Here is a 14,561-nt window from a genome sequence, read left to right as displayed (position 1 = left end):
ACAGATGTGTACCTTGTTCACATATTTACTGGTTGTATAATGTATTAGTTTATACTTTCACCTCTTGCATCCTTGTGACATCCTTTCAGGGAATGTATGCCAATTCAGATTGAACTGCAATGTAATGTGGCCTAACCTGACATTGGAGGAAATCACTACTTCACTTCGGGTCTTGACACCTGACTTAAACTATGCAAGTTTAACACTGGCGCCCCATCAGTCACTGGTACACAGTGGCAGCAGTATGTACCATATACAACGTGCACTGCAGCAACTCACCAATGCTCCTTCAACAGCACCTTCCAAACCCACGACCTAGGGACAAGGGCAGCAGATTCGTGTCTTGGTCTGTATACTGAACATACACCACTCTGAGGTAATTAAAGTAGGACAACGATTCCCAATCTTCTCCTTTATGTGGACCACTAGATCATCTTCAAAAGCATTTGCAGACCACAACGTACGCAAGTCGTTATACACTTTCTTATTACATAGCTTATGGCTGATGGGAGTCAAATTTATATATCAACAGGTATTAAAAACACAGCTATTTCCGATAGCTTATGATGCACACACTCAAATACATTGCACTATTCACAGGAGATTTACCTGCAGTAGGCCTACCAGTGGAAACAGATAACGCTTACCTAATAAGAAGACTGATATTTTTTACCTTGGACCACCTGCAGTACCCTCGTGGACCACCAGTGGTCCACAGACTAGAGGTTGAGAACCATTGAAGTAGAGAACAGAACATAGACCAGTAGTCCAGATTTCCTCATCATGGTGGACTAGGCCACCTGTCTTGGACTATGTTATGCACTTGACCAGTTGCTAAGTTCTGTTCACGGTCATAAACTAAAGGTGACTTTACCCACCTGAGCGTTGAAAATGCCTGAATGGTAAAATAATGTAGATAGTTTCACTTCAAGATGTTCTTATAAATCCTCATAAAATACTTTGGGTTTTGAAACATTAGCACACTGAAGTTTGCGGTTATAATAATGGCAAAACTGTCAGTGTTCACCATCATTACTGAGTGAAACTGACAGCAACTCCTGGCACCTGCACATGCGCGGATACATGTGAAAATCTTGAGGTTGGTGTCAGTCACTCTCTTCCTCCACAGGATAGGGGATGGGCTGTTGAAGATCCCCAGTGGCGCTCTTTATGAACTGACATAATATTGAATGCTGTGTATGTATGTATAATATGGATTTTTCAGAAAGAATATGATATGTTGCCAAAATTGTGTTTTTTTTTAAACCGTATGCACGTGGTATTAAAAGCAATGTGGCTATGAGAGATGGCCGGGAACAGAGATTAAGGTTAGCTGAGAATGGCAGATAAGTGGAATCAGGATAGTTGTCTGCCTTAGACATATCTTCCATTTTGTACTTCATTTATTTGAATTATTTGAACATTGAGGAATGATAGTGAACCTTGCTGATTAAGGACAAATGAGTGGGCATGTAAAACTTGTAAAATTAGGAAGCGGACCTTGGACAACAGTTACAATCTGGCAGCAATTCAAAAGAAAAATGAAAGGAAATTTACCCCCAATAAGAAATGACTGAATGAACAGTGGGATCTAGGAGTGGGCATGTGTTGTCCTTCAAAGATAAGAATGCAGGTGGGAAAAGTTATAAAGAGGACAATATGATTTTTGGTATGTAGCAGTATTGAACATAAAAAATTTCATGTTCGTACAAATGGTTGCTTAGGCTTCACATGAAATGTATTACATCTGTGGGAAGTATACAGCGCAGATTCATGAGACAGCACAGTTTCATTGGAATGCTACAACAAATGGTTATCATTATAAAACAAGACTTCAAAAAGGGGTTTTTATTGATTTAGAACAAGGAATATTAAGGCAAGGTTTCCGAGATTTTGAAAGGATAAATAATACAAGATTGTTTTCGCTTTTTGGTGAATCAGCAAATAGGAAATGTTAAATCAGGATCACTGGAAGACAAATGGGGGAATAATCACTTCAGATATATGGCTGAAGCAGGCATTTGTGTTAATTAGTACAATTGTTCATGCTTCACGTGGCCTCCTCCCATCTTTTCTCATTTAAATTTACCATGATTTCCCTTGGATGATTGTCTACTTTCCCCTTGAATGCATGTATATTGTTCACTTCAACCACTCCCTGTGGTAACAAGTTCCACATTCTTGCCAACCTTTGGATAAAATAGTTTATTTTAAATTGCCTATAAGATTTCCTGATGACTATTGATAGCCGCTAGCTATGCTGTTCCCTGTAAGAGTAAATATTCTCTCTCTATCCACTCTTATTAAAACCTATCTATCTCATAGATTCTTTCCTCAGAATTTTCTCCATTAGTTTCCTACCACTGGCATAAGGCTCACTGGTCTATCGTCCCCGTGCTTATCTTTACAACCCTCCTTAAATAGCAGACCCACATTAGCTGTTCTCCAGTTCTCTGGCACCTCCCCTGTGGGCAAAGAGGAATTAAAAATTTGGGCAGAGCCCCTGCAATCTCCTCCCTTGCTGCCTCCAGCAGCCTGGGACGCAATTCATCCAGACCTGGAGATTTTCCCATTTTTAAGCCTGCCAATATCTCCAATACCTTGCCATTCCCTATGTCAATTTGCTCAAGAACCTCGCAGTTTCTTTCCCCGAGTTCCACACCTTCATCCTCATTCTCTTGAATGAAGACGGATGTGAAGTATTCATTCAACGTTCTACCGATGTCCTCTGGTACCACCCATAGATTGCCCCCTTGGTTCCTAATGGGACTTGTTCTTTTCCTTGGTTATCTTCTTCCCATTGATATACTTATAGAATATCTTGGGATTTTCCCTACTTTTGCCAGCCAGAGTTTTCTCATATCCCCTCGCGACCCTCCTAATTGCTTTCTTAAGTTCCACTTTGCATTTTCTGTACTCCACTAATGCTGGTTTGCTCCCCTTGTTCCTGCTAAAGCCTCTCTTTTTTTCCTTTTCATCGTATCCTGAATATCTCTGGTCATCGATGGTTCCCTGGGCTTGTTACTCCTTCCTATCACCCTAGAGGGAACATGTTGGGCTGTCCCCTCCCTGTTTCCTTTTTGACCGTGCCTCCCTTCTCTCTCTGGCTCAGCAATTTACTGGTTAAAAGAAAAAGTCATCTCTGCAAAGATCATTAGGGCATTCATTCTGCTAATTTGCATGCCCTTAAAGAAGGAGAACCTAAGGGCGGTTTTAATCAAGCTGTAGTACAAAGGAACCCAATGAGATGGGAGTAATTTCAAGTCAGTAAAGTTTAGGTAGAATTGTTGTTGCAAGTCAATCTCCTTCTCGGGGAATGCTTGATTCCCTATGTATAGTCTTTGGAAGTAACTGAGTCATACTTATGGTCAATGTGTTGGATTTAATTCTTAGTTGGTAAACCATGTTGCGTCAGATACATTCAGCTGTGAATTCTTTTTAAAGCACTTTTATGTTGGCAGTTTTGTTTGGATCAGCGGAAAGTTGGAAGCAGCTTTACGATTCTGCTGTTGAGATGAGAAAACTTGTGCTTTCTAAATAGGACAAGCACCAACATGAAAGTCTCTTTGGCATTGTCTTAGACTCAGAGAATCCATTTCCAATATTTCTTCTGCCATGGCCAATCAGTTGTAAGTAATTTTTGAGATCATGCTGTCAAAATAATTCTGAATGTAGAGGCACCCATCCTCATAGGAAGGAGGAGATCATCACGCATAGTAATTGTATGTTGTGTCTGAGCAGTCAACAAGTGCTGAATGGGAATATTTTAGTTCTCCAGCTTTGTTAACTTGTCAACTTAATTAGGGTTAGGAAAAAAGGAAGACGGTTCAGTTCTTCTTACAATTGTTCCTATCCAGGAGACTGCCAATTTCTGATAATTGCATGGAACAACTGATTAAAAATAGTCATTTTTATATTTTTTTGTATGGGCTTGAATGAAAATCTGTTGTTTAATGTGGATGAGGTCAATCCTTCAACATTCAGGACAGAAAAATAAATTGTATCCAGGAAACACCCCACATTTTAAGCCTGATAGTCAACGCAATATTACAGTACATACAATTCCCCACACATGCAAGAAATTTGCTAATCTAGGACACCAATGTGTCCACTGACTTACAAATGTATAATATATATAAATACACTTATACAGTATCCTAGGTTTTATCGATAGTGGCATAAAGTACAAGAGCAAGGAGATTATGTGGAATAAACGCAAAATACTGTGGATGCTGGAATTGGAAAAATGCTGGAAAATCTCAGCAGGTTTGACAGCATCTGTGGAGAGAGAATAGAGCCGATGTTTAGAGTCTTCTAGATGACCCTTAATTAGAGCTCCAGCTCCTGACCTGTGGAGATTTTCCAGCATTTTTCTGTTTCTGAGATTATGTTGAATTTATGTAAGACACTAGTTCAGCCTCAGCTGGAGTATCGCATCCAGTTCGGGGTGCCACACTTTCAGAAGAATGTGAAGGTATTGGAGTGAGTGCAGAAAAGATTCATGCGGATGGTTGCAGGAATGAGGAACTTCCGGATGGAGATAGATGGGAGCAGTTAGGACTGTTTTCCTTGAAAAGAGAAAGCTGAGAAGAGATCTGATCGAGGTATTCAAAATCATGAAGGGTCTGGACAGAATAGATAGGCAGAAGCCAATTCCCACGCGTGAAAGGATCCAGAGCAAGAGGACACAGATTTTAAGTAATTAGCAAACAAAGCAAAAGTGATGAGAAAATTTTTTTTTCGGACTGCAAATGGTTAAAATCTGGAAGGAACTGCTAAAATATGGTGGAAACAGGTTCAATTGAGGCATTCAAAATGAAATTAGGCTGTTATTAGAAAAGGATGAATGTGCAGGGTTGCAGGAAAGCAGCACTAACTGAATTGTTAGTTTGGAGAATCTGTGCAAACATTGTCCAAATGGTCTCTTTCTGCACTGTAACAGTTCTGTGATTCTGACTTACTTTCTTGAATCTGCACTTTACAATCTTACGCTCTTTGTAGGATTGCCAACTCTGGAGGCTTTCCTGGAAATTTGACCATGTGACCTTCAACAACATGATGTTCACACATGTTTTACAACCATGTGATGACTTGTCAGAAAAGACCATTATACAATTGACATTTTTCACCAAACCGGAGCTAAATAGCCCAAGAGTTCAGTGCTTGCCTACACAGGTTAACCTTGTATTCCTTACTTTCGCATTTGAAGTTTTCAGAAATTTTTATCTTGATTGATGCCACTTGCTGCTTGGTGCAGCTGGTTTCTTAAAGCAATTCAAATATTCGAATATAGGTGTAAATGATATACAAGCACAGCATTTGCTGTACGTAAAGGCTTTTGCATAATTATTTTTTCTTTTAATTGCTCAATTGTTTACAGGTTGTGGGTGATGTTCACAAGGGCACATTTATTTGCCTATGTCTAGTTGTTCCAAGAAGGTGATGAGGGTTTGCTTTGAACTGTTGCAGTCCATAAGATGATAATACTTCCAGAAATTGCATTAGATTCTGATTTCCGATTTTGGGCACTGGGATAATTAAGGAATATCCAAATCAGAATGATGTGTGATTTGATGCCTTACTTTGAATCATGTAGATATTTGTAGGTTTTGAGGGATTAAGAGTTAAATGCTAATGGCAAAATCCCCATTTTTGTAGTTACAGTTCAGAAGTGGCTGATCCAGTGAAGCTTCTTGTTAGTACTGATCACTTTAACCATTTTACATTATCACATGGTCAGGATATATATACCCCATGACTCCTTGCTGATGTAGTTTCAGAAGTGCTATTTGCTGCCTTGTGCCACTCACACTTGACCAACATAATAAGTGCCAGCAGATGACTCGATCATCTTGTCACCTAATATGCATAGCTAATGCCTTTCCAGTATGGATTGCTATATCGTCATGAGGAACACATATCTTGGTCCAAATTTATCTCCCTAACTCGTGGAACTGAGGCAGTTTCTGTACGCTACCTGTAAACTTAATGAGATCAATGAATGCACAAATTTGACTTTGAACTTGGACCCTTTCTGTTTCCTATTTTACTGTCAGGGGTGCCGATATTGGGATTTTAATTTTCATGATAGCAAGCAAAGCTTCTGACCTGAGGCACACCTGATAATAAGGTATATCTGCTGATTGGGGAGGAGGAGAATTGTGGAGCTAGATTTTGTGGCTATCAACAAAATGTCAAACTTAATAATTTTTGCTACATGCAACATGTCAAACTATAAAGTTACAGAAAGTAAATGGTTAACAAAGAACAAAGAAAATTACAGCACAGGAACAGGCCCTTTGGCCCTCTAAGCCTGCACCGACCATGCTGCCCAACTGAACTAAAACCCCCTTCCCTTCCGTGGATCATATCTCTCTATTCCCATCCTATTCATGTATTTGTCAAGACGTCCCTTAAAACTCACTATCGTATCTGCTTCACCGGCAGCAAGTTTCAGGCACCCACCACTCTCTGTAAAGAAAAATATCTTGCCCCATGCATCTCCTTTACACCTTGCCCTTCGCACCTTAAACCTGTGTCCCCTAATAATTGACTCTTCCACCCTGGGAAAAAGCTGTTGACTATCCACTCTGTCCATGCCCCTCATAATCTTGTAGACTTCTATCAGGTCGCCTCTCAACCTCTGTTGTTCCAGTGAGAGCAAACCAAGTTTCTCCAACCTCTCCTCCATTCCAGGCAACATCCTGGTAAATCTTTTCTGTACCTTCTCCAAAGTCTCCACATCTTTCTGATAGTGTGGCGACCAGAATTGAACACTATATTCCAAGTGCGGCCTAACTAAAGTTCTATAAAGCTGCAACACGAAAGGTTCTATAAAGCTGCAAAGTTTGTGTCAAAGATTATTTAAAATGTTTCATTACAGCATAGACATCACAAGCAATAGATTTCTAAATGTGCAGACTTCAGGAGACAAATGATGGAATAAAAGCTACTGCCAGTTTTGTCATTCTTGACTATCTAAGCAATGAAGAACACTGCAGGAGTCTCCAAATGTATTTTTGAACCTGGTTTATAGGAGAGAAAGGTAGGAGTAGCCTCAGGCACCACAGCTAAGGGAAGTCAACAGTGCAAGTATAACAGCAGGAATGAATAATTGGAGCCATGTTGTCAGAAGCTGTTCCCTAATCTGATTTTGGGTTAACTAGGTATTTTACTTTTCTGATTGATTTACAGTTGAAATTTCTTTTTGCACATCGGCCGTTTCTGATCTGAATTTTGCAGGATTTCCTTTCCAACTTGCTTTGATGAAAAGGTATCAAACTACTGTTGTATTCCATAATTACTTGAAAGAATATAACTGGTAGGCTCCAGCAATATCACTGAAGGTCATTTGAGGTGTGGGATACAGTGTTCTATTTACTGGAATGGAGGGATTTCAGCCCAATGAGGCTCAGAGGGGTCGAAGTCCTTCTGTCAGGTGGAATTGAGAGGGGCAATTGTGGACATTTTACCACTGAGTGAAAGGGAAGGGAGTGAAGCTCATTGGAAAGGTGTTTGCAAATGGGGGGTGTGCATGGGTAGATATGAAAGGTATTATCAGGACTCTCCATTGCTTACTTTATCACCAATAATCTGTCCTGGACCCTCCAGGCTAATGCTATAGTTGAGAAAGCCCACCAATGCCAAAGGATATTCAGCATGTCCACTGCAACTCTCTCTAATATTTACAGATGTGCCATAGGAAACATTATTTCCAAATGTATCACAGCTCGCTATGGCTCCTGCTCTGACCAAGATTGCAAGAAACCACAAAGGGTTGTGAACATAGCCCAGTCTATCACACAAACCAGCCTCCCATCCATTGACTCCATCTACACTTCCCACTGCCTTGGAAAAACAGCCGGCATAATCAAGGACTCCATGCAGCCCTGACATACTCTCTTCCATCTTTTTCCGTCGGAAAAAAGATGCAAAAATTTGAAAATACAGTGGAGCCCCTTTTTAACGCGATGGTTGGGGTCCATAAAATGTTATCGCGAATGTTATCGGGGGGGTCGCGCTAATTCACTAAACTGGAAATAGCAAAAAAAAGGGTCCGTCGTGCGATCGCGTCATATCCGATTTCATGCTAAATCGGGGCGCGTAAAATCGGGGTTCCACTGTACATACTAATCGACTCAAGAACAGCTTCTTTCCTGCGGCTATCAGACTTTTGAATAGTCCTTTCGTATGTTAAGCTGATCTTTCTTTTCACCCTATCAGTAACTGCAGCATTATATTCTGCATTCTATCATAGAACCATAGAAAATTACAGCTCAGAAACAGGCCTTTTGGCCCTTCTTGTCTGTGCCGAACCATTTTTTGCCTATCCTTTCCTTCTCCCCTATGTACTCTATGAGCAGCATGTTTTGTCTGTACAGCGAGCAAGAAACAATATTTTTCACTGTATCCCAATATATGTGACAATAATAAATCAAATTTTATGTTCCCTTCCTTTCAGTTATTGATTTGAGAGAGTCATGGAGCCAGTCGAACTGACAATTCTATTGATAGTTGTGCAGCAGCAGGAACATTCACTTGCCACTGCATGCGGCCAGGACCATTGCCCTGCAGAGGAGGGGGAAGCGGGTCCACTGATCTTCCAGAAGCAGGGCCACAAATGGCGGAACCTCAGAGGAGGCACTACCCCAGGCCATGGATCAATCGCTGGAGAACCCCTACTTCCAAATGTCAGAGGTCCAGTACTGGAGAAGACCGTGGGTGACGGTGGACCACCTGTACCAGGTGCTGCAAGAGCTGGCACCACATGGGCTGGGTGGCATATGGCTCGGAAAGTGACTGCCACTCTGAACTTTTATGCCAGTGGCTTGTTTCAGGGCTGCACAGGTGACCTGTGTGGCATCTCCCAGTCTTCCCCACACAGGTGCATAAGGGAGATCACAGATGTGGTATTTGCGAGGGGTCCATCTGTAGATCAACTTTGACTGAGCCGAGGAGAACTAGGGCCATGGGTTTCACTCGCAAAGATGGCTTGTCCAGGTGCCGGGTGTCATCGACTGCACCCATGTGGCTTAGCATTCCCCATGGCAGCCTGGGGTGCTTTTTGTGAACTGCAAGGAGTTCCACTCCTTAGTGTTCAGTTAGTGTGTGACCACAGCATGCACATAATGCAATTGTGTTCCCATTTCCTGGGGAGCAACCATGACAGCTACATCCTGGTATGCTTTCAGATCCCAGCCATTTTTGAGGGAGAGCAGCAATTGGAGGGATGGCTCCTTGGGACAAAGGGTACCCCGTCAGGAGGTGGCAGTGACACCAGTGTGGAGGTCCCAAACACCTGCTGAGACTTGCTACAACGCGATTCATGCATCAATGCATGCATTGGTCAAGCGGGCAATTAGCCTGCTCAAGATGTGGTTCCAGTGCCACCCCTAAAGAATGGCCTGTGTCATTGTGGTGTGCTGCACTCTGCAGCTTGACCTGGAGGAGTGCCACATCTGCTCAGATGAAGTTGAGAAGGGGAGCAAGGGGCAACACGCAGAGGAGGCCAGGGCCCAAAAGGGTCACGGGGCTAGGATACTCTCATTGCCTTTCTGTTTGCGAATGACCAGGGCTAGGGCATCAAGACCTCTCTCTCACCATGGGGTCTTGCATCTTACTACTACTATGGGACCTGCAGGAAATCATAGAAATCATAGGAGGTCATTGATTGACATGGTCACACCATTCATGATCAGGGCGCTAATGAGACCTGGAGGAGAATGATTGTGACTTGCAGTGATGACAGAGTGATGCTCCTCTTAACCTCCACGAAATGTCTCACTCCTATCTGACAGAGAGCTGAATGCGACCTGCATTGAACAGGTGCTTCAGGAGCCCAGCAAAGCTACATGGCACACGTTGGCTGCTATGCCTCCTCAGGAGTGATGGTGTGCGTGTGTGCGCGCTGAGGCGGCCTGCTGACTGCCGTGCCCCATTACTTCAGATGACCTTGGCTGGCGTCCCCTTGAGGGTCCGGTCCTGCTTTCGGACAACAGGGATGTTACAGTCCTGCCCTCAGTGTGTGTGGGGTTGGAGGTGTGTCGCTCAAAGGGACATGGCTTTCAGATGGGCTGGACACTCAGTGTCTTCTGGGTGGAAGGCTCCAGGCTGTGCTTCCTCCGAGGTGGAGGTGCCTGGGGGACCCTGGGCTCCTCCATGGGATAGAGGGGCAGCTAGAGTGAGATCCAGAAGTCCCGCTGTCCTCTGGCACTGACTCATGGGTTCCAAATAGTGCCTGCACCATGCAGCAGTTATAACCCTGCACCTTGGAACTCATACTCTCAGCCATGGAGGTCATGCCCTGAAACATAGAGTGGACATCCATCGCCATGGAGTGCACATCACGTGCTGTCTCCACTGTGGACTCAGTGTTGGCCTTGTTTCATTGGAGCGACCGCCACAGGATCTCCTCAGATATAAGGCTATGGAGCTCCTCTGGTCAGCCTTGCCGTCCAAAGAAGAACGTTGTCATCCCTTTCTGATGCTCACAACTTTGCCTTTGCAGCTCCAGGAGCTCTGGGACGAGTGCATCAGCGTGAATCACGATAAAAATCCAAGCGTGGGGCCTATTCCCGCTGGAGAGACCGGCAGCATAGCGCTGAGCGGGCCACTGCGCATGCGCCAATCTGTCAGAGCGGAGATCGGTACATGCGCAGTAGCCCTACACTGCCGGCCTCCCAATCGCTGGCCAGCCGATTTCCAGCGCGGAGCTGACGACACCGGAAATCTGGCCAGAGGTGTGTGGAGGCCGTGGCACCTAGCGGGGAGTCTGCTGAACGGCCTCCGCTTATGTCTCCTGGCCCCTTGCACTGCTCAATTACCCCCAAAATATTTGAGTAACCTCTCTGCCATTGCCTCATTCCCTATCATTTCTCTTGTTGTTGCGCCCAAGGGTCCAATGCTTACTTTGGCTGCACTCCTTTTTATATGATTTATATAAATGATCTGGAAGAAGGTGTAACTGGGGTGATCAGTAAGTTTGCGGACGACACAAAATTGGCAGGACTTGCAGATAGTGAGGAGCATTGTCAGAAGCTACAGAAGGATATAGATAGGCTGGAAATTTGGGCAAAGAAATGGCAGATGGAGTTCAATCCTGATAAATGCAAAGTGATGCATTTTGGTAGAAATAATGTAGGGAGGAGCTATACGATAAATGGCAGAACCATAAAGGGTGTAGATACGCAGAGGGACCTGGGTGTGCAAGTCCACAGATCCTTGAAAGTGACGTCACAGGTGGAGAAGGTGGTGAAGAAGGCATATGGCATGCTTGCCTTTATAGGACGGGGCATTGAGTATAAAAGTTGGGGTCTGATGTTGCAGATGTATAGAACGTTGGTTCGGCCGCATCTGGAATACTGCGTCCAGTTCTGGTCGCCACACTACCAGAAGGACGTGGAGGCTTTGGAGAGAGTACAGAGGAGGTTTACCAGGATGTTACCTGGTATGGAGGGGCTTAGTTATGAGGAGAGATTGGGTAAACTGGGGTTGTTCTCCCTGGAAAGACGGAGGATGAGGGGAGACTTAATAGAGGTGTATAAAATTATGAAAGGCATAGATAGGGTGAACGGTGGGAAGCTTTTCCCCAGGTCGGTGGTGACGTTCACGAGGGGTCATAGGTTCAAGGTGAAGGGGGGGAGGTTTAACACAGATATCAGACGGACATATTTTACACAGAGGGTGGTGGGGGCCTGGAATGCGCTGCCGGGCAAGGTGGTGGAGGCGGACACACTGGGAACGTTTAAGACTTATCTAGACAGCCATATGAACGGAGTGGGAATGGAGGGATACAAAAGAATGGTCCAGTTTGGACCAGGGAGCGGCGCGGGCTTGGAGGGCCGAAGGGCCTGTTCCTGTGCTGTATTGTTCTTTGTTTTGTTCTATACTTGAAAAAGCTCTCACAATATTTTGTATTTCTGGCTAGTTTACTTTCACATTCTAAATTTTGTTTGTGTTTTTGGTGGCCCTTTGCTGGTTTCCAAAACGCTCCCTATCCTTGGGCTTACTGTTATTTGTTATAGCATTATAAGCCTCGTCTTTTAATCGAATGCTATCCTTAACTTCTCTGGTGAGCGACAGATGGATCTTCCTTGCTGGGTTTTTGTTGTTTTTAATAGAATAAAGCTGGAGGCCAGGGGGAGAGGAATAAATCAATGCATATTTTGCTATGTTCATGTCTTTAGTTTGCTTTGCATGTGTTCATTATACACAACATTAAGTGCTGAAGGGCCTGTACTGTGCTGTACTGTTCTATTATCTTTGGCTGGAACCTGTAAGTGCAGGTTTGTAAGATGCTGCCTGCTAACCAAGTGAGGGTATATTCTTAAGCTTGTTGATGGTACATTAGTATGTTGAGGGGAGAGGCTGTGGGTGGAAGACAGGTTGGAAATGCATGGTACAGTTTTGGTGAATTATTGAAATTTTTTAAGTTAATTATGTAATCATCTTTAAAATATAATGTAATTTTTTCATGTTAGACAAATGAAAAAGGGTTGAATTTTCTTCCAATGAGTTGATTGATTCATGCTAATTACATGATGTCATGGACCAATTGGTAATATTAGTAGCTCAGAATAACCATTGTGTTAATAGTCTTATTGGCTTCCATCGCTCTCAAATAGGAACATAAGAGCATAAGAACTAGGAACAGGAGTAGGCCATCTGGCCCTTGAGCCTGCTCTGCCATTCAATAAGATCATGGCTGATCTTTTTGTGGACTCAGTTCCACTTACCCGCCTGCTCACCATAGCCCTTTATTTCTTTACTGTTCAAAAATGTATCTATCCTTGCCTTAAAAACATTCAATGAGGTCGCCTCAACTGCTTCACTGGGCAGGGAATTCCACAGATTCACAACCCTTTGTGTGAAGAAGTTCCTCCTCAACTCAGTCCTAAATCTGCTCCCCCTTATTTTGAGGCCATGCCCCCTAGTTCTAGTTTCACCTGCCAGTGGAAACAACGTCCCTGCTTCTATCTTATCTATTCTCTTCATAATCTTATATGTTTTTATAAGATCTCCCCTCATTCTTCTGAATTCCAGTAAGTATAGCCCCAGTCTCCTCAATCTCTCCTCATAAGCCAACCCTCTCAACTCTGGAATCAACCTAGTGAATCTCCTCTGCACCCCCTCCAGTGCCAGTATATCCTTTCTCAAGTAAGGAGACCAAAACTGTACAGGTACTCTGGGTATGGCGTGACCAGCACCTTATACAGCTGCAACATAATCTCGTTGTTTTTAAACTCCATCCCTCTAAGAATGAAGGACAAAATTCCATTTGCCTTCTTAATTACCTGCTGCACCTGCAAACCAACTCATTGTGATTCTTGCACAAGGACACCCAGGTCCCTCTGCACAGCAGCATGCTGCAATTTTTTACCATTTAAATAATAGTCTATTTTGCTATTATTCCTACCAAAGTGGATGACCTCACATTTACCAATATAGTACTCCATCGACCAGACCCTTGCCCACCCACTTAGACTATCTATATCCCTTTGCAGACTTTCAGCGTCCTCTGCACACTTTGCTCTGCCACTCATCTTAGTGTCATCTGCGAATTTTGACACACTACACTTGGTCCCCAACTCCAAATCATCTGTAAACAATTGCGGTCCCAACACTGATCCCTGAGGCACACCACTAGTCACTGATCGCCAACCAGAAAAACACCCATTTACCCTCACTCTTTGCTTTCTGTTAGTTAACCAATCCTCTACCCATGCTAATACATTAACCGTAACACCGTGTATCTTTATCTTATGCAGCAGCCTTTGGTGCGGCACCTTGTCAAATGCCTTCTGGAAATCCAGATACACCACATCCACAGGTTCCCCATTGTCCACTGTGCATGTAATGTTCTCAAAGAATTCCACCAAATTAGTCAGATGTGACCTGTCCTTCATGAACCCATGCTGTGTCTTTCCAATTGGACAATTTATATCCAGATGTCTTGCTATTTCTTCCTTGATGATAGATTCAAGTATTTTCCCCACTATAGAAGTTAAGCTAACCAGCCTATAATTACCTGCCTTTTGTCTATCTCCTTTTTTAAACAGTTTTTAATTGTGCAGTGGAATATGTTTTGAGCAGAATTTATGGTGATAATGTTACAAAATTAAGAAATGTTAAGTCATTGTACAGTATGTGATAAACCATATTATGTGGGCAATTTCAAGCTCGAGTGTTGGTTGTTTCCTTATTCTTTGTACTGTGGACTAATTTCCTTAGCAGATTTGATTTTTGGTTGCAAGTGCAAGTTTCAGTGTTTTGAGCTGCACCGTGGCCAGCAATTGATAACTAATGTGTAATCTTGTTCCATGTATCATGCCCACATCTTTGAACCTATTCAAAAATTACAGTGTGAATCATGGCTCCTCTACCATGTTGAATGTACAGACTTGTCCTGATGTACTGCTGGGATGGGGAACACATTTTGATACAGACTCGTGAAGAACTGAACTTCATTACCTTAAGCAAAATTTTAATTGAAATCACGCATTATTTGTTCTTTTAGAGTTTTTAATGTATGAAGCACTGTTTTCCCCTCAAGAGGGCTAATT

General features: G+C 43.2%; 1 protein-coding gene across 2 annotated transcripts in view; it reads left to right on the top strand.

Annotated features, from left to right (window-relative positions):
• Positions 1–14,561, top strand: part of prkd3 (protein kinase D3) — a 327,516-nt gene that overhangs the window by 176,539 nt on the left and 136,416 nt on the right. The gene's annotated exons all lie outside the window — the stretch shown is intronic.

The sequence above is a fragment of the Mustelus asterias genome, chromosome 15, assembly GCF_964213995.1.
Source record: "Mustelus asterias chromosome 15, sMusAst1.hap1.1, whole genome shotgun sequence".
Taxonomy (NCBI): Eukaryota; Metazoa; Chordata; class Chondrichthyes; order Carcharhiniformes; family Triakidae; genus Mustelus; species Mustelus asterias.
The sequence above is the reverse complement of the archived record's forward strand: the minus strand, read 5'-3'. Positions and strand labels throughout refer to the sequence as shown.